We start from the raw sequence: 18,300 nt of genomic DNA, 5'->3' as shown, positions 1-18,300 counted from the left end.
TGAATCTCTCTCTCTCTTCCCTGTTTCCTTGTTTCTGAAAAGGGCATTGCTATATGGTGCGAAGCATTTTTCGCACAAAAGGCACGAACAGTGCAATTTGGTACGATTGACTTTTAAACCCTGTTCTCTTGTTCTACTTTTTTTACAAAAATAATTAAACAGTCAAAGTATACACCCATATGCTACTTTTCACCTCTTGTTTGACCGTCTCATCTCATGTACATTAAATTTTTTTGGATAGCGTATTCAGATTGAACTCATTTTAGTGACAATTCATATTAAATATTTTTTTATTCATATTGCCTTTATTTTAGTATTTTTATGTTGGGACAGATTGAGGTAGCAGAGGCGGATTGCTCTTTTTGCTCTTTTGGATGATAAAATGCAAACTACAGAGCCTAATAGTGCATTCGTGTGATTTCGACGAATTCAGTTGTCGTACCAAATATTATTATCCTTCTGAAAAACGTAAACACACGCTCTCACCTTGTTGCTCCATCTCGTCACCGCCGCTGCCTGCCACCGCCATCGCTTCCGCCGCGTTCTGCTCTCTTTCTCTCTCTCTCTTTCTCTCTCTCTCTCTCTCTCTCTCTCTCTCTCTCTCTCTCTCTCTCTCTCTCTCTCTCTCTTTCTCTCTCTTTCTCTCTCTCTCTCTCTCTCTCTCTCTCTCTCTCGCTCTCTCCTCGTTGCAATCTTTTTCTCACGCTCAAACACATTGTTAAGGTAAGCATTCTTTAAAAATGATTTAAGGTCAAACAATTTAGGGTATAAATTGGGGGTTAAACGATCTAGGGTATAAAGTATAAATCATAGTTTAAGGGGCTTCTGTGATTCTTGTTTTTTCCACAAAATTTGTTCCTGAATTGCTTCATAGATGATAGTTTTGTTCTTACTAGCTTAATATATTTTCATGAAATTAGATCTTGCAAATTGTATATGGAAATAACAATTTTTTAACTTGATTTTGGGATTTTGACTGATTAGTGTTTGTTATACTACATTAAAATGGTTTGGATAGATCAAAGATGTATTTGATAATTGAACCGACTATTTCCATGTTGCTCAAAAGATAGTGGAAGGCAAAGGGTGTACAAAAAGAGGGAATGGAAATTGAGTTGTTTTCAAAATGTTAGGGACCTCGGGAAAAATAATTAAGGTGAAAAAATATATATATAAAAAAAAAGTGTCGAAAGAATAAGGATTGAACTAAACTTGAAGACGTGGTCTAGTATGAATTAGTTTCTAGTTTAGGATAGCTTGTAGTAATATTGAAAATAACTGATAATTATTATTAATATTATTAAGAAGACTTGTAATCACTTGGGCGAGTTGAACGCCGTTTTTATTTGTCGAAGAACCTTTCTATGTATTTGAGTAAAATGGTCAGATTAGGCGTGCACCACCTGTCGTAAGAGTTGAGAATATATTTGAGCATGTTCAGCTATAATAGAGTTCCTTATTATTTGTGCAATGATTAGCTTGTTCATAAGTTCAATATGTAATGAAAGGAGATCCCATAGTGTCTCACATATCATTTTCTGCAACTTTTAGATTGCACCACATACCTGTCATGATAAATCAATAATATCTTGTTTTGAATTGATTATAAATTGATAATATCTTGTTTTGAATTGACTTAGGCTTCAACCATACTTTCTTGGATAGTTTTCTTGCTTGATTTTTGTCTAAGTTAAGAGTACTTATGTAATATAGTTATGTGATATTGATCTCTATATGTGCACATTAGAATATATTCCCATTTCCATGTGTAATATAGTTGTTGTTGACTAAGGGGTTCTATCTGGTGTGTTGAAGTGTGGCTACTGTTTTTTGGTGTTTACTTGATATGTTTCTATGCTCAATGTGTACAGATGTTTTGATCTGATTAATTTATTCCAATTTCGCAGATTACAAGTTGAACAAAGGAATGCTCTTCTTTGATGCAATTTGATCTGCTCAAAGTTCTTCTTTTAATGGAAATGGACACAAGATAGAGCCAACCTTACCTGATATTTGGTGTTATATCTTTTACCAGTGTTTTAGAGGTAGCCTGGTCTCTATAGGTTGTTTGAGAGAATTTAGTGGTTGTGTTGTATGGTTGGTTTTGCACTAGAGACAATATTCTTAGGAGTAGTCTCACTTTTGTACAATGAACTTAATTTGTAATAACTGACACATTTTGTAAGAATTTAACGCTAGCCACTTTTTTCATTTGTAGGTTGTTTCTTGAGGTTACTTACTTAGCATGAATGATGAATCCCAAGTTTGAGCACATATTGTGGAGCTAAGGTTCAGGTATCACATCATGTAACTCTTGTTCTCCCAATTTTCACTATTCTTAACATGCATCAGTGTTTATTAAGTTTGAAAGTATGTTGCAGCTCATAATGTACATTGCAGCTGGTTTATAGGTGGAACCTTGACACTCTTTATCTCACTCTACAACTTGTTAATGCAAATTCTAACTGAGATAAGGATAATAGTAGTATATATCTCATACTTACAAACTTATCATTTTTGTTAAAATTGAATATTGAACTAGTGGTGAAGCTAATGGAGTGATTCATAAAGTGAAATATTTCCCCTACTTTCATGAAGAATTAATTGCCTATTATTAACTTGACAATGTTGACATGCTGCAGATCATCATGGACCTCCAAGGGTGAACATTTGGCAGGATCCACTCTCCCCATCTAAGTGGAAACAAGAGCATGTGAATAACTTATCGTTTTTAGTAAGTCTTTCTCATGCTGCTAGCTTAAGATCTCTTCCAGATTGACCATATTTTGATGTCGAGACATTTTAGTATTGACAAAAAACCCCCACTGTGATTGTATCTTCTTAACGGCTTTTTGAGGAAGATTGTAAGTATCTACTACTGATTTTGCAGCTCATAATGTAGCAGCTGGTTTATAGGTGGAACCTTGACACTCTTTATGTCATAGACTATATCATTTTGTTTCTTTATTTGAATATTGCACTCTTTAATGTAGCAATGTGTCCAATGTTGAACTTTTAAATGGACAATGTTGGACTTTCATTTCTCTTTTGTGCTTCCCATTATTACTCCTAGATTTAAGTTGTCACTTTATTATTATTATTATTAACTATAATTACTACTTTTGTGGCATAATACTATCAATGATGTTCCATAAGGGATATCAGATGACTTTATAGGAACTTCTCTACTGTTGTTGACTGAAAAATATTGAGTTGTGTTAAATGTGAGATGTGTACGATAATAAGACTAGTAGATAAATATTGAGTTGTGTTATTGGGACTTTCTAGTATGGTGTAATTAGTGCTGGTAGTGTTTGGATGCTGGTATGCAATTATATGTTAATGTTGATGTCCAGTTTTCCAATTTTGGTTTAGTTCGGGTCCGAAAAAATGAACCGGTTCACTGAACTATTATGAGTTTGGTCCACTTAGGAACAAACTTAGAAATAAAATTTATTTACATATGCAGGACTGTTTACATATGCAGGATAAATTGCAAGCTGAAAATACCATCTCAACTCACTACTATTTCTCACTCTGCAAGTTTGACATCTTCCTCCAAGGCTAATGAGAAGATGAAGAAAATGCAAGCTGAAATCAATTCGCTCAAGGAAAACACTTCACAAGTTGATATATTGAAGGAGCAAGTTGCATTTTCATTGCAAATGCAAAACTCTAGGAAAAATCAGGTAAATTGTTTGTGATTGTTTTTGACTAAAAATATTGACTTGTGTTAAATGTGAGTGTGTGTATGATAGTAAGATCAATAGATAAAATTTTAATAGGTATTAAATGCATTATAGGCACTTTTTAGTATGGTGTTTAGGATTGCCTTATTTTTTTTAGTATTTATTCAATGTAATCACAAAACAAGCCCAACCAGGGGCTGCCACTTATAGGTTGGGAAAGAAGAAACTTAACCAGACTGTTATTCAGCTCAGTGCACTAGGTTCTCTATTTCTGGAGTAAACCAATTTTACAATGTCATAACTGAATTGTATATACTCTATATATATGTAGGACCAAACTAAATCTTAGTGCTAGTTCTACTTCATGGGGTGCAATGATTTTCCAGCACCTATTATTTCGGAAGTAAATTCCAATGGCTGGATTCAATAACACAAAAATTAGATGAGCATCCCTAATTACTATTTTGCTTTTTCTTGTTTCATCCATTAGAGAGGGGTGATTTCACCATCCATGACTTGTGTCAACTTCAAATCACCATAAGACGAGTCTTGAAAAAACATAAGATGCTTTGTTGAAGTTGCACACACAACCAACAGAGTTGGGCAAATATAGGCAATGCTAAGCTCACTAGAACAAAATCACCGTACTAAACACAAATATGATACTTGATAAACTGCACCTATTATCTTTTAGAATAGCAGAAAACAAAAACAAAAATCAAACAAACTATTAAAACAGATATTTATCATCGATCCATTTTAAATTATTAATCATCTCTAAAACTCTAACATTCAAAACGATTCCGGGAAAGGATAAATCACACCTACATCTTTGATCTCCAACCAAACAACTCAATGAAACCAAAACAGTTTCAATTTTCATTTCAACTAGCTAGCTATTACCATTTTAAATTTTCACCAAAATTGCTCACAATCACCTCCCACTAGACCGACAGCAACTCGGGTAGTTAAATCACCAATAAGTCCGATCTCTAGCCAAAACAAGAACAGACAGAGATCTAAAAACTTCAAGCATTTTAAGCCCAATTTCTAGCCAAAAAAAACTATTTTTCTTCTAAATCCAACAATTCAAACATTTTATCAAATAGCTTGTGCACAATGATGACGAATGCTCATAGATGGTGAGAATACTAAAATCATTTAACCCCCAATTTATAACCTAAATCATTTCACCCTAACCCTAATTCATTTTTAAAGAATGCTTACCTTAAGGATAAACAGAGCTTCAGATAACAAATTGCAACGAGGAGAGTGAGAAAGAGATCACATTGTGCAGCGAGGAGAGCGAGAGAGATCGCACGCAGTGAGTAGAGCGAGAGACAGAACAAGACACATACAAGAAGGTGGCGGAGTGGAGAGAGACGACATGGCGGCGACTGTGGCGAGAGGCGGCATGGCGGCGACTGTGGCAGCTTGAAGAGGTTGCGCGGCGGAAAAAGCTACAAAGGGAAGAGGGAGCAACAGAATAGAAAATAGGAAAATGACAAAAGGATAATGTCCCACAAGTCACGTGTGGGAGGTTTCTCAATTAGCAAAATGACCAATATACCCCTTTGTGTTGTATATTTGTTGGAGATATCACATTTTAAAGTTAACGAGTGCTTGTGTGACATTTTTTAAGCATTTCATTTAAATAGATTTTTTATTTAAAAAAATTAAATATTACAATTTTCAATGCATTGACTTTATACATTCTCGTAAAAAAATTATAATAAACTTACTACCTCCGTCCCATTTTATAAGACATCATTTGACTAAATGCATTATTCATATGTATTGTTTTGACCATATTTTTCTAAAAGTATATAAATGTAAATATTATCATATAAGATCTTGTTTGATTTGTTTCGACGAGTATTTTCAAAATATCACATTTCTATAATTTTTACTAATGCACAATGAAAGATATTCGTAATCAAAGTTATGCATTGGTGTGCATGTAGTGGTCAACTAGTTTTTATATTTTGGGACGGATAGAGTACTATTTAAGATTTTAACGAGTGCAACATTTGCCGTAAAAATTTATATGATATTCCATTTTGTGATCGCTTGGCTACAAATATGTGCAATCTAATTATATGAACATGAAATATGATGTTGATTTTTCTTCATTAATCCATACTAAAAAGTATTAACTTTTGGTTGTTGATGAGAAAGTGATCTATATATATATATATATATTTATGTTTGCATGTTAGTAATAATAAGGTAGTTTTTTCTACCAAAAAAATGTTAGCTTTTTTTTTTTTTGTTTGAAGCAAGCTCTTTTTATAAAATATTATAAAAATTGAATTATTGTTATCAATGAGATTCAAACAACACACCTTATGCTAATAGCTTCACATAAGTAAAAATCTTAGAGCAGTGACACATGATTTTTCTCTTTAAGAACTGATAACATATTTAATCCTATATTATATAACAACACCACTTAAAGCATAAGATATGCCAAAGATCAGTGAAAACAAATATATATTATATAACAACACTTGTGTGTTTTTTAATCAAAGCAGCAACTTAGTTTAAAACACAATTAAAATGGAGATAAATGAATCAATAGTGAATTGTTCTTAGTGGTAAAAATCTTGTCCCTTTTAATCAAGTGATTAATGTTCGATTTATAACTCTTGTGTGTAAAAATAATTTGGTTGAGAGAAAACAATCTGTCTTATGTGTATCACAAATTTTCTGATAGAGATTAGTTAACAACAAAAACTTTATATTTATATTATATTATAAAAAATAATAATTTAAAACTAAATCTTGTAAGAAAAATAATCAAAGCCAAATGTTCCATCCAGATCATTTGAAAATTTCTCATCCCACCTACCCACTTTCTCCCCTTAATATGAAGGTGGCATTTAACATGCACAAATCTTAAATTTGTGCACCATGCACAACTTTAAGTTAACGGCTGGATTTGACAGTTCCATTATAACTTATCATGCTCCTCACACATTAAACAAACTTCAATTGCCTCCCTTACCCGTTAATTTTAATTACTATTTTTATAAAAAAAAAAACTTAAATAAATAATATTAACCCACCATTATCTTCTTCTATTTTAATCTGATCTTAACTCATTGAAAAAGGGTAGATAAGTAAAATTATAGGTATCTTTGTTGATTTATGTCAAAATATGCAAAGATTGAAAAATGGTAGATAAATAAAATTATAGGTATCTTTAATAAAGAATTATGATATCTCTTTCTCTCTTCTCCATCAAATTGTTTTTAGATCTGTCCATATTTTGAAGAACTAATGTTTTTTTTTGGAAGAGGTGTTTCAATATTTCAATATCCTGCCATTGCAAGTTCTAACTTCTGGATCCAGAACTGCTTTTCAAATATCTCTCCATGAATTTAAATGGTTGTTTAAATCCATTCTAATCAATTTCTTCTGGAAACAAGAGAAAGAAAAGAAAAGCACGGTGCATAGAGGAGGAGTGGGTGAGGATACAGATTTTCTGGGAAATGAGATGAGGAAAGAGAGAGGATGGGGTTAGATTGATTTGGGTGTGAAAAACAATCTAGTGTTGATAGACTACGGTAAAACTGTGTTCCTTATTAAATCTAACAGTCAGAAACAAATTTATAAAGTTGTGCATCCATGCACAAATTGTTAAATTTGTGCATTGTAAATGCCACCTAATATGAACCCCAAAAATAAAGGTCCATCAATGAACCCTCTATTTTACCTGCTACAACAGGTTGCTCCTTTTATTGGTGAGTGGGGCCACAAAATTTATTTTTTTTTAAAGAGAGGAGTGGTTAATTACGTTGTTGCCCCATGTTATTATTATTATGATGATTAATTTTATTCAATTAAAAAAAAACTCTTCTTTCTTCATCATCATCAACAACATCTATTCATCACCATGAACAACAACACCAGATTCATCACCATCTTCAAATCTAAAAAAAACTCCAAACAAATATAAACTGAAAACTTCTCCCGAAATCTTACTGGAATCACACAAAACTAAAAATTTCTCCTGGCAAAATCGGAACTGGATCTCGAACTCGGATCAACTAAAACAACAGATAAATTCTGACTCTTCCTTAAGCTTTGAATCTCGGCAAAACAACTATCACCGACAAGATCTGACGTCTTCTCCGACGAGGAATCTTTTATGAGAGCTTCACCGGCAAGGAAACTTTATGTTTTGATTTTAATCCAGATATGATTAATGATAATGATGATTTTGGTGTTTTTTGATTTAGGATCCGATGGTGTTCTTAGATTTGAAATTTGGGGTTTGTGGATTTGTTTCTATATTTGATGATGATACAATACAATGATTGTGGTGACTCTGTTTGTGTAATGGTGTTGTTGATGATGAAGAAGCAACTTAAAAAATCATTTTTAATTTAACTGATTTTTAATATTGCTTTTTTTAGAGAGATTTTTAATATGGACTACGAATGAGATGTTTACAATCGGGCTCCAAATGTATATACAGATTGTTATAAACATACTCATAGGATCTCGTGTTTTTATATAAAGTGTTGTGAAGTTCGATTAAAATTACTAACATTTATTGAAGAATTAAAATTTCATCGATCCGACCGTTCAATATCACCTAATTGAACTCACAAACAATTGAGAATCAAAAATTTTACGATCGACTATGGATGCATATAATTTGCTTACTTAATATGGGTCCTTAGGGCACACATTAATATTCTCCTGTAAAAAATTTCATTTAATAATGTAAGAAATTTAATGATTGAAAGTTTAAATCCACAAGTTTCATTGAATGAGAAATTCTTAAGTGAGTCTTCATCTAACCATTAATAATTATACACAATTAATAAAAAAAACACAATTAATCATATAATTACAAATAATTAATATATTAAATAACTACAAGTAATTAATAGAGTAGTAATTAAAATCAAATCACTGAACATAAGAATAAGGAAAAAAAACACACGTACACTTTAAAAAAAGAAATCCAATAGCTCACATTTTTAATTTATTTTTTTAATTGCACTTTTGATCCTTTATTTTATCAAACTTACAAAAATAGTCATCTATTTTAACATTCGGTTAGGAGGGTAGAACTCATGTTGTATGTCCCACATATTTTTCGATGAAAATTAATCATCACTAAACGCAACATATGTAATTTGTTGGCAAATTCTTATCTACCCATCACTGTAAAAATGGGTAGAGTAGCCCATCTGAGTTGGCAACATCAAGACCATCCATTTATTTTTCATCATTTAAGTTATAAAAAATATATAATTTTCATACTAGTAACTCAAAATAGTTTAATTGCAAAACTACCCACTAAATTTTCATTCCATCTTCTTCATGTTTGCAGCAAATCAACTTCTTTATTTTTTTTTCAACTAAACAATTCTTCTTTTTTTCTAATTCTGATGAGAATCGCGGAGCGGTTGGAACAAAACAAGAGTTGTGATGATAGAGGTGGTGGAAAGACGCCACAATCGGGATGGAAAAATCCGATTGATAAGTCGTGAGGACGCCACAACCGGTTATGGAGGCTCCGGTTGATAAGTCAAAGATTAGCGTCACGGCAAGCCGATAAGCTAAAAATGAGGTTCAGAGAACCAAAGAGAATAAATCTCATATTTTTACTCAATCCAAAATCTTTTTTTAGCAAGAGTTACATGCCTCCTATATATAAGAATGACTTATGATGATGTAATAAGCAAAAAGTAACTCCTAAGAAAACAAAAGGATTTCAGCCACTAACTATCATGGTAGTGGGCCTGAATTATTATAAGGAAAATGAAAAATAAAAGAAGAGATAGTGGTGCTCTTTTATTGCTTGGTGCACCACTTTCATATGCTTAGTGGAGGAGCTCTTCATTTTCCACTATCACATGCTTGGATGATAATCTTCAACTTTGGTTCTTTTTATTCCATGACCGAAATAATTCTTCTTGTTAAGGGATAAAATCTTAGGATCACATCATTCCCTCCCTCTTCAAGAGAATTCGACCTCGAATTTGTAGCTTGAATACCTCCTGGGTCAAAAATAAATCTAAAGAATCCATCACATATAACTTTCACCTTTGATAAGTTTTCATTTTGATTTAAAAGATATGTTGCCCTTTTATACATTGTGATTCACAGACAAAATGATCGTAATTTGTTTCCACTGGTTGAGGAAATTCTTCTTCATTTACTTTGTTCCCTTCATGACATAAACGAGAAATGTTAGACAAATCAATATGATTAGAAGAGTCCCAACACTTAATCATACAAACCAACTTAGAAGAAGAAACTAGTGTAGTTGCATGCCATAACTTCTCAACACTTTTCTCTTTCTCCCTCTCATTGATCTCTATTTTTTCTTTATTTTCCATTTGCTCTACTTCTTCTTCTTCTTCTTCTTCTTCTTCATGAATTTCTTTATTGTTCACCTCTTTCACAATTATCTCTTTTTCTTTCACCTCACTTTCAAGTATCTCCTTACACCTTTTTTTTTTCATTTTCTTTATCCTTCTTCTCTAGATTTTTGAGGAGATAATTCTCCGACAATACTTCAAAACTTGCCATATGACTTTTTATTTGTCCCTCACGTTTCTTTCTTCTATCTTCTCTCTCATTTTCTCTATCTCTTTTATCATAATTTCTTCTATATTTCCTCTCTATGCGGTTGAACTTTTCATGAATTTTTTTAAACTCACTATGAAATAACTTCTCTAACTCATTGGTGAAGACTTGCAGCATTTCTTCATCCATCTTTTTTTTTCCGGTTTTTTTTTTTACTTTTTTTTTCAAACTATGAAAATCAAAAATAAAACCAACAATAAAATTGAAAAGGATAGATAACACCTGATTTGAACCTGAGCTCTGATACCAAATGATGAGAATCGCGGAGCGGTTTGAACAAAACAAGAGTTGTGATGATATAGGTGGTGGAAAGATGCCACAATCGGGATGGAAAAATCCGATTGATAAGTCGTGAGGACGCCACAACCGACTATGGAGGCTCCGGTTGATAAGTCAAAGATTAGCGTCACGGCAAGCCGATAAGCTAAAAATGAGGTTCAGAGAACCAAAGAGAATAAATCTCATATTTTTACTCAATCCAAAATCTTTTTTTAGCAAGAGTTACATGCCTCCTATATATAAGAATGACTTATGATGATGTAATAAGCAAAAAGTAACTCCTAAGAAAACAAAAGGATTTCAGCCACTAACTATCATGATAGTGGGCCTGAATTATTATAAGGAAAATGAAAAATAAAAGAAGAGATAGTGGTGCTCTTTTATTGCTTGGTGCACCACTTTCATATGCTTAGTGGATGAGCTCTTCATTTTCCACTATCACATGCTTGAATGATAATCTTCAACTTTGGTTCTTTTTATTCCATGACCGAAATAATTCTTCTTGTTAAGGGATAGAATTTTAGGATCACATCAAATTCCTGGATAATTTTCGTTTTTTCTTGTAAGTCAAAATTTCGAATCTTGATATGCCATAAACTGAAGTGAAATATTATAGAGGTTTTGTAGAGCATGATTTTACGAATCTAATGAAACAAATTTCGTGTTTTTTGGACAATCATAGAGGGAGAAATCTAAAAAAAACTTTTTTTTCATGGAGTTCAAAGATTTACGAATTTCTCTGTAAACCTCACTTTTTTATGTTTAAAACTTGATTATTTTGTGTTAAGATTATTAGAAATGTTATTTCGGTCAAAACCCACAAAAAATCATACGAAACGGTGCTGAAAAACGGAATATACATGTGCTGGAGCGCTACCGGGATTTTGACCCGTTTCTGGTTCGTGGGTCGACCCGCTAGAGGTTGAAGATGATACTATTCATGCGTTTACCAAGCCTACTTGCGGATTAGAGAGAGTGCGAGAGAGTGTGATTGCTATGAGCGTCCGTTTTTTATGCCATTTTTTGCTTTAGGTTCGATTTAACGAGCTTTATTTTAGTAATATTTTTTCTAAATTTTTTGTTGCGTCAAAGATATTTTTATAAAATGTAACACCTTATATTAGTTAATTAAATATTTTTTAAAAATAAATTATTATGAAAAAAATATGTTACAAATATAATACTCTCTCCGACAATTATTATAAACAAAAATTCAATTTTTATGTTCATTGAGTAAGTGATATATCTAGTCTAATATATGGATAATATACATTAGTTATTCAATGAATCGAAAATATAAAGTTTTACTTTTAACGTTGACTAGAGGAAGTGTAATATATATTATCAAATGCTCCCACATAAAATTGTATATGACATTCTGGTAAAACCAATTCTATTGCAAATTAATGGAAGTAGAAAAAAAATAACACTAACGACTAATTACTAACTTTGATCGTTTCATCGAAGAAAAAAAATCTTATGATAGTTGATGGGACTTTTCTGCAAGTGCACAAAATCGCTACCAAGTAATAAAGTGATAAATTATTGTCTCCACATGGATTGAAGTTCCTTGGCCCTCATTGCCTCCTCCTTAGAGTTCTCCTAACTCTCTCTTAAGTATCACTAGTGTTCAAAGTTAAGTTGGATAAGTGGGATGACCACAGTTCGAACTCTGTCTCTCTGCATATATAATGCAATGTCCCTGTCAATCGAGCTAAGCGCACGAGACAAAATAAAAAAATCTTTAAAATCTATATTAATTTTATTTCTAAAAGAAGTATCTATATTAAAATTAAAATCACTAATTATCCAAGAGTACTTAAATGAGATAGCGCGGATTTATTATAGCTTAACTTAGATCCTGAGTTCAATCCTTTGACGAATCACTAATTTTAAAGATTTTTTATTTTATCCCCTTAGGTTGTCTCATTTGGCAGAGACATTGCATTATATACGTAGGGTGGAGGGTTCGAACCTCGGTCATTTCACTTATCCATTTTAAATGTGAAATTTCTCACCACTACACTATTTGACAAAATAAAATAAAATAAATAAAGTATAATATTAATGAATAATTATCTTATAAAATTATTTGTATGGTTATAAAATATTTGTTATCTTATACTATATTTCTATTATTAAAATATATTTTCATAAACAAAATTATTTTAATATATATATAATTAAAGTTCTTTTTTTTTTCTTCATATAATTAAAGTTCATGTTCTAGTAGTAGTCCCTTTATGGGCTAGAAGTAGCACTAATGTTTTATCTTCATCAGTCAATTAGCCATTCAGTAATCATCGTGCCAGTTAAAGTTAACTTCTATTTTCAAGATTAATCGCCTAGTAAAGTTAAATCCTCGTTAATTAATGATTTACCCAACAAAAAATCATTTAATAAAACTCCCTCTCTTAAATTATAAGTTACGTTAAAAAAATATCATGCTAAACAGTATTTCGGAGTACTTGTTAAGCATGCTACAAAAAAAAATTTAAGATAAATTATTGCTAAAAAGATGACCTTTTATATTTTTTTTAAAATTATAAATTGATGTGACTTTTTTAAAATTATTGCTAAAAAGTGACTTATTATTGGTTATGTAAAACTCCGAACAGGGCAATCCCCACGGGGATCCGCTCTGATGGATGCAAATTGACATTCATAATATAGCCTATAATTTAGGGCTTACCCGTTGGCCTCATGTTTTGCTTTATCCATATCCCATTAGGGCGGACATCTCGTTACTTAACTATAAATCTTAGGTCATGTTGGGCCTCTCGTCCTATGGGCAGACCGAGCCCATTAGGCTAACGAAACTCGTCCAGTCCAATAAATATATCTCTAAGAATTTTAACGGCCTAGAGCTGTTAAAATGGGCTATCATGAATGGGCCGACCCGTCTAGCCTGATTTTCCTCGGATTTGGGCCTTGAAAAAATTCTAGCCCGAATTGTTTTCGGGCTTTTTAGCCCGGCGCGATAAAGCCCGGTTAAAATATGGGCTAGCCAGGATGGGCCATGGGCGGCCCGTAAGCCCAGATAAATTTTAATAAAAAAATTTAAAACATAAATATAAGTAACTTGTTTTGGATGATTTGAACTTAATTTATATTATAAGAGTTTGTTTTGCCACCGTACGAGTTTTTCAAATATCATTCGCTACTTGAGTATCGAACGGTGTATTTTCCTTAAATTTCTCATTTTTACTACTTAAGTAGCGGATGAGTAAAAAAATAGGGCGCACAAGAAACTCGTAAGTAGCGGATGAGTAAAATTAGGGTGCGCAAGAAACTCGTAGGTAGTGGATGAGTAAAAATAGGGCGCACGGGCGTAGGTAGCGGATGAGTAAAATAAGGGCGCGCGAGAAACTTCTAGGTAGGAGATGAGTAAAAATAGCGCGCGCGAGAAACTCGTAGTTAGCGGATGAGTAAAAATAGGGCGCACGAGAAACTCTTAGTTAGCGGATGAGTAAAAATAGGACGCGCAAAAAACTTATAGGTAGCGGATGAGTAAAAATAGGGCGCGCGAGAATTATTAATCATATGATTTGATCGGTTTGTTGCTCGTTGTATTGATTACTTCGTACTCCTTCGTGACAAAAAAAAAGTTGTTTAATAATTTCTCATGTGCTCTACTATGATTTACATTAATTTGAATGTCTAATTTTGGTATGTACAATATAGTGTAGTAATTTTTTAGTTATTTATAATGTTGAGTTTGAGCACTAAAAGTAAAAATAAAAAATCGGGCCGGCCTGAAAGCCCGACAACCCGTAACATAACTAATTATTGTAGCCCTTTTATTATCCGGGCTTTTTAGCCCAGCCCGACCGGGCCGGTCCAAAATGGGCCGGGCCGCGTCGTTTTAAGAGCTCGGCATGTCCACGTAGGGATTGAACTCGGGACCTTGGTTAAGCTATAAGAAATTCGCGTCATCTCACCTAAGTGTTATTGGATAATTAGTTTAATAGATATTCCTTTAAAAAAAATTAACATAGATTTTAAAGATTTTTTTATTCTATTCGTATAATATTTCATTTAGTTATTGTATTTCTTTTCATTTGGACTTTCAATAAAAAAAATTAAAAGCCTTACAAGAAAACTAAACAAACAAGTTTTAGTGTAAATATAGCTTTTAATTTAGAAAAAAAAATTAAAATGGTGAAATAACTTTAACTTTATTATGAATTTTTTTTTTAATGAATGACCAAAGTTAATATTTGATTGTGAGCGTTAATTTTTTTTACTTCCTTTAATTTGCAATAGAATTGTTTTTACGAGAAAGACATATACAATTTTTGGTGGGATCATTTGATAATATATATTATATTTACTCTGATAGTTGTAACAAAAAAAAATATCTCTAGTTACTATTAAAAGTAAAACTCTATATTTTCGATTCATTGAATAACTATGTATATTATCCATATATTAGATTAGATATATCACTTACTCAATGACTTTTCATGTGTTGACTACACAATACTCAAGATAAACTTTCTACATTTGAATTCTTAACTAGTGCCCCTGGAGCACTATTTAACATTTGCCTAAAATTAAATCCCGTAAAGAAAAACAATCTAAGTAAAATGTCCAAATCTTTTGAAATAAAGAGAATGACACATGTAAGTTGGTTCAGTGGTGATTGACGTTGAACTTGGTAGGGAGAACCACAGTTCTCTCCGCGACTGCGATCGGAATGGAGCTAAAACCACTTAATCTTACAACTAACTCATGAACCAGATTAGACGGTCTGTATAAAGAAAAACTCACAATAATGCAAACTTTGCCACTTTGCAAAGGCAACCAGACAATATTAGTTGAAATGACTTAAGAGCAGTGTTGATCTTAAAATGACAAAAAACTTAAGCGGGAGACATTAATGGAAATATTCGGTGGTAAGAAGACAAAATAAGAAAAGCAACTCATCTGCTAAGATCATCATGGGAGCGAGAAATGTTAAGAGAGAAACTGTTAGCTAGGCACAACTTTTACGAACTCACACGTCAATAAAAAAAATTAAATGGAAAATATATTTGGCACGTCAATTAATATTAATTCAACTCTTTTTTCTTTAATTTTATTCACTTGTTATGAGTGTGCTTAACAAATAATTATTTGAGTTTGTGCCCACCATATAAATATTTCTAAATGTTAAGAACACACTCTCGATCACACTCCTCTAACACACTCCAATAATATTGTGCCACATCATCCACTTTTTCATTTCTTTTACCTGCTAATACTCCCTTCGTCCCAAAACATAAGAGCTAGTTTGACTAATGCACGTATGTCAACGCACAATTTTGATCGCTAATATCTTTAAATCTCTATTAGTAAAAATTATAAAAACTTGATATTTTGAAAATACTAATCAAAACGAATCAAACAAGATCTTATATGCTAATATTTATATCTATATATTATTAAACAAATATGGTCAAAGCAAGATAAATGAATAGTATCATTTAGTCAAATTAGCTCTTATAAAATGGGATAGAGGGAGTAATAATAAAAGTATTGAAATTGATCAACCAAATAGAAAGATTAATATATAGCATTTGTATATATATGAGAATTGATAAAGTTTGTTACAAGTTTGAGAGGAAGAGCACCTCTTTATATATCCTAAATAATAGAACCGTTGATGACTATATAAGGCAAAAGATAATATTTAATTACAAATTAAACTAATTTGACTAATTGACAGCTAATAACATTAACTAATACTAATTACAAATTAATTGATTTGATCAAGTAATATCAGTAGGTAAAACTCCCCCACAAGCTGGACTGTGGATGTCATGAAGGCCAAGCTTGGATATGAGATGAAGGAATTGGGGACTGTGCAAAGGTTTTGTAAGAACATCGGCTGTTTGTGCGGCAGAAGGTATGGGAAAAATTCGGAGCATGCCTTTGAATTTTCTCTCTGATGATGTGGCAATCTATTTCAATGTGTTTAGTACGTTCATGGAGAGTGGGATTATGGGCAAGGTAGATGGCAGATTTATTGTCGTAGAAAACAGAAGCAGGTGAAGAGAAAAAGATGCGCAGATCTTTAAAGAGGTACATCAACCACTGCAGTTCACATGTAAGGCTTGCTAATGTACGATATTCTGCTTCAGTGCTTGATTTGGAGACGATAGACTGCTTCTTGGATTTCCATGAAATGAGAGAGGAGCCAAGGAACACGCAATAGCCCGTGACTGATTTCCTAGTTGTAGGACAAGTTGCCCAATCAAAATCTGCAAAACCAGAAAGTTTAAAATTAGAAGTTGCTGAATAGAACAATCCTTTGACAGGGGAAGTTTTCAGATATTGTAAAACACTAACAGCAGCTTGGTAGTGAATTTGTCGAGGTTTTGAGACAAATTGACTTAATTGTTGGACGGCAAAAGATATATCAGGACGAGTAGTAGTTAAGTAGATAAGTCTGCCTATGAGTCTTCTATATTGAGTTTCATCATTATAAAGTGGGGAATCTGAATTTTGGAGTTTTAGAGAGATATCATAAGGAGTAAGAGTGGACTTTCCAACAAGATTACCACTATCTTCTAGAAGTTCAAGAGTATATTTTCTTTGATTAAGTAAAATGTCTTCTTTGTTTCTAGCAACCTCAAGACCTAAGAAATACTCAAGGGGCCAAGGTCTTTAATTTTAAAACGATCATTAAGAAAAGATTTAACATTCTTGATTTCAGATATATCATTCCAGCCAAAACAATGTCATCAACATATACTAACAGTGCAGTAAATGAAGAATCATTAAATTTTGTAAAAAGAGAAAAATCAGAAGAGGATTGCAAATAACCAAAGGAAATGAGAGATTCAGATAACTTAGAATACCATTGTCTATTTGCCTGCTTGAGACCATATATAGATTTTTGAAGCTTACATACCTTGATTGTTCCAGTATCTGAATTATGGATGTTAATACCAGGAGGCAAAGACATAAAAATTTCTTCATGAAGATCCCCAGGTAAGAAAGCGTTGTTAACATCAAGTTGTTCAAGATACCAACCTTTAATGGAAGCTAAAGCAAGTAAAGTTTTAACAGTTGTTAGTTTAGCAACAGGTGAAAAAGTATCAAAATAATCAACACCTTCTAATTGAGTATACCCTTTAACTACTAATCTAGCCTTATACCTTTCAATAGAGCCATTAGCATGATATTTAACTCTATAAACCCATTTGCAACCAATAGGAACTTTACCTTTAGGAAGGTCTACTATGGACCAAGTATTATTAGCATTGAGAGCATCTATTTCTTCTTGCATAGCGGTTATCCAACAATTATGTTTGCTGGCCTGATTAAAGGTTTTAGGTTCAACAATAGAGGAAATGGATAGACAAAATTGTTTGTAAGAAGGGCTGCATTGCTCATAAGTGAGAACAGAGAATAAAGGAAACACAGTTGGCTGTTTTTGATGAAAGGAGGGGGAAGAAGAAGTAAGAAGGCTGCAATGGTAATCTTGTAGATAGGAAGGCTTATTTTTAATGCGGGTAGACTGTCTAATAGGAGCAGGAACAACAGGGGAAATTGGTGTAGGGGTAGTATCATTTGGCATGTTGGTATCATTTGGTGTTTGAGCATTATTTGGTGTAATGTCAGTAGGTATGTTGGTGTCATTAGGTATGTTGGTTTCATTTGGTGATAAGGTAATAGGTTCAAGGTCTTGACTATCCATATCAAGATTAGGAGTACAAATGGAAGTAACAGA

At 32.5% G+C, this 18,300-nt stretch overlaps 1 long non-coding RNA gene across 7 annotated transcripts; it reads left to right on the top strand.

Annotated features, from left to right (window-relative positions):
- Nucleotides 1-370: 370 nt before the first annotated feature.
- On the top strand, nucleotides 371-16,476 carry LOC123906441. Of its 7 annotated transcripts, none has more exons than XR_006808924.1 (5): nucleotides 371-723; nucleotides 1,908-2,045; nucleotides 2,219-2,295; nucleotides 2,643-2,734; nucleotides 3,470-3,923. It is a non-coding gene; the product is annotated as an uncharacterized LOC123906441 (long non-coding RNA). The 7 variants fall into 7 exon arrangements; XR_006808920.1 differs by having other exon boundaries at nucleotides 379-723; nucleotides 3,488-3,923; XR_006808923.1 differs by lacking the exon at nucleotides 2,643-2,734 and adding an exon at nucleotides 16,348-16,476 and having other exon boundaries at nucleotides 396-723; nucleotides 3,470-3,689.
- The last annotated feature ends 1,824 nt before the right edge of the window (nucleotides 16,477-18,300 follow it).

The sequence above is a fragment of the Trifolium pratense genome, linkage group LG2 (assembly GCF_020283565.1).
Source record: "Trifolium pratense cultivar HEN17-A07 linkage group LG2, ARS_RC_1.1, whole genome shotgun sequence".
Lineage (NCBI taxonomy): Eukaryota > Viridiplantae > Streptophyta > Magnoliopsida > Fabales > Fabaceae > Trifolium > Trifolium pratense.
Note: the sequence above shows the minus strand (reverse complement) of the source record. Positions and strands in the feature narration are given on the sequence as shown.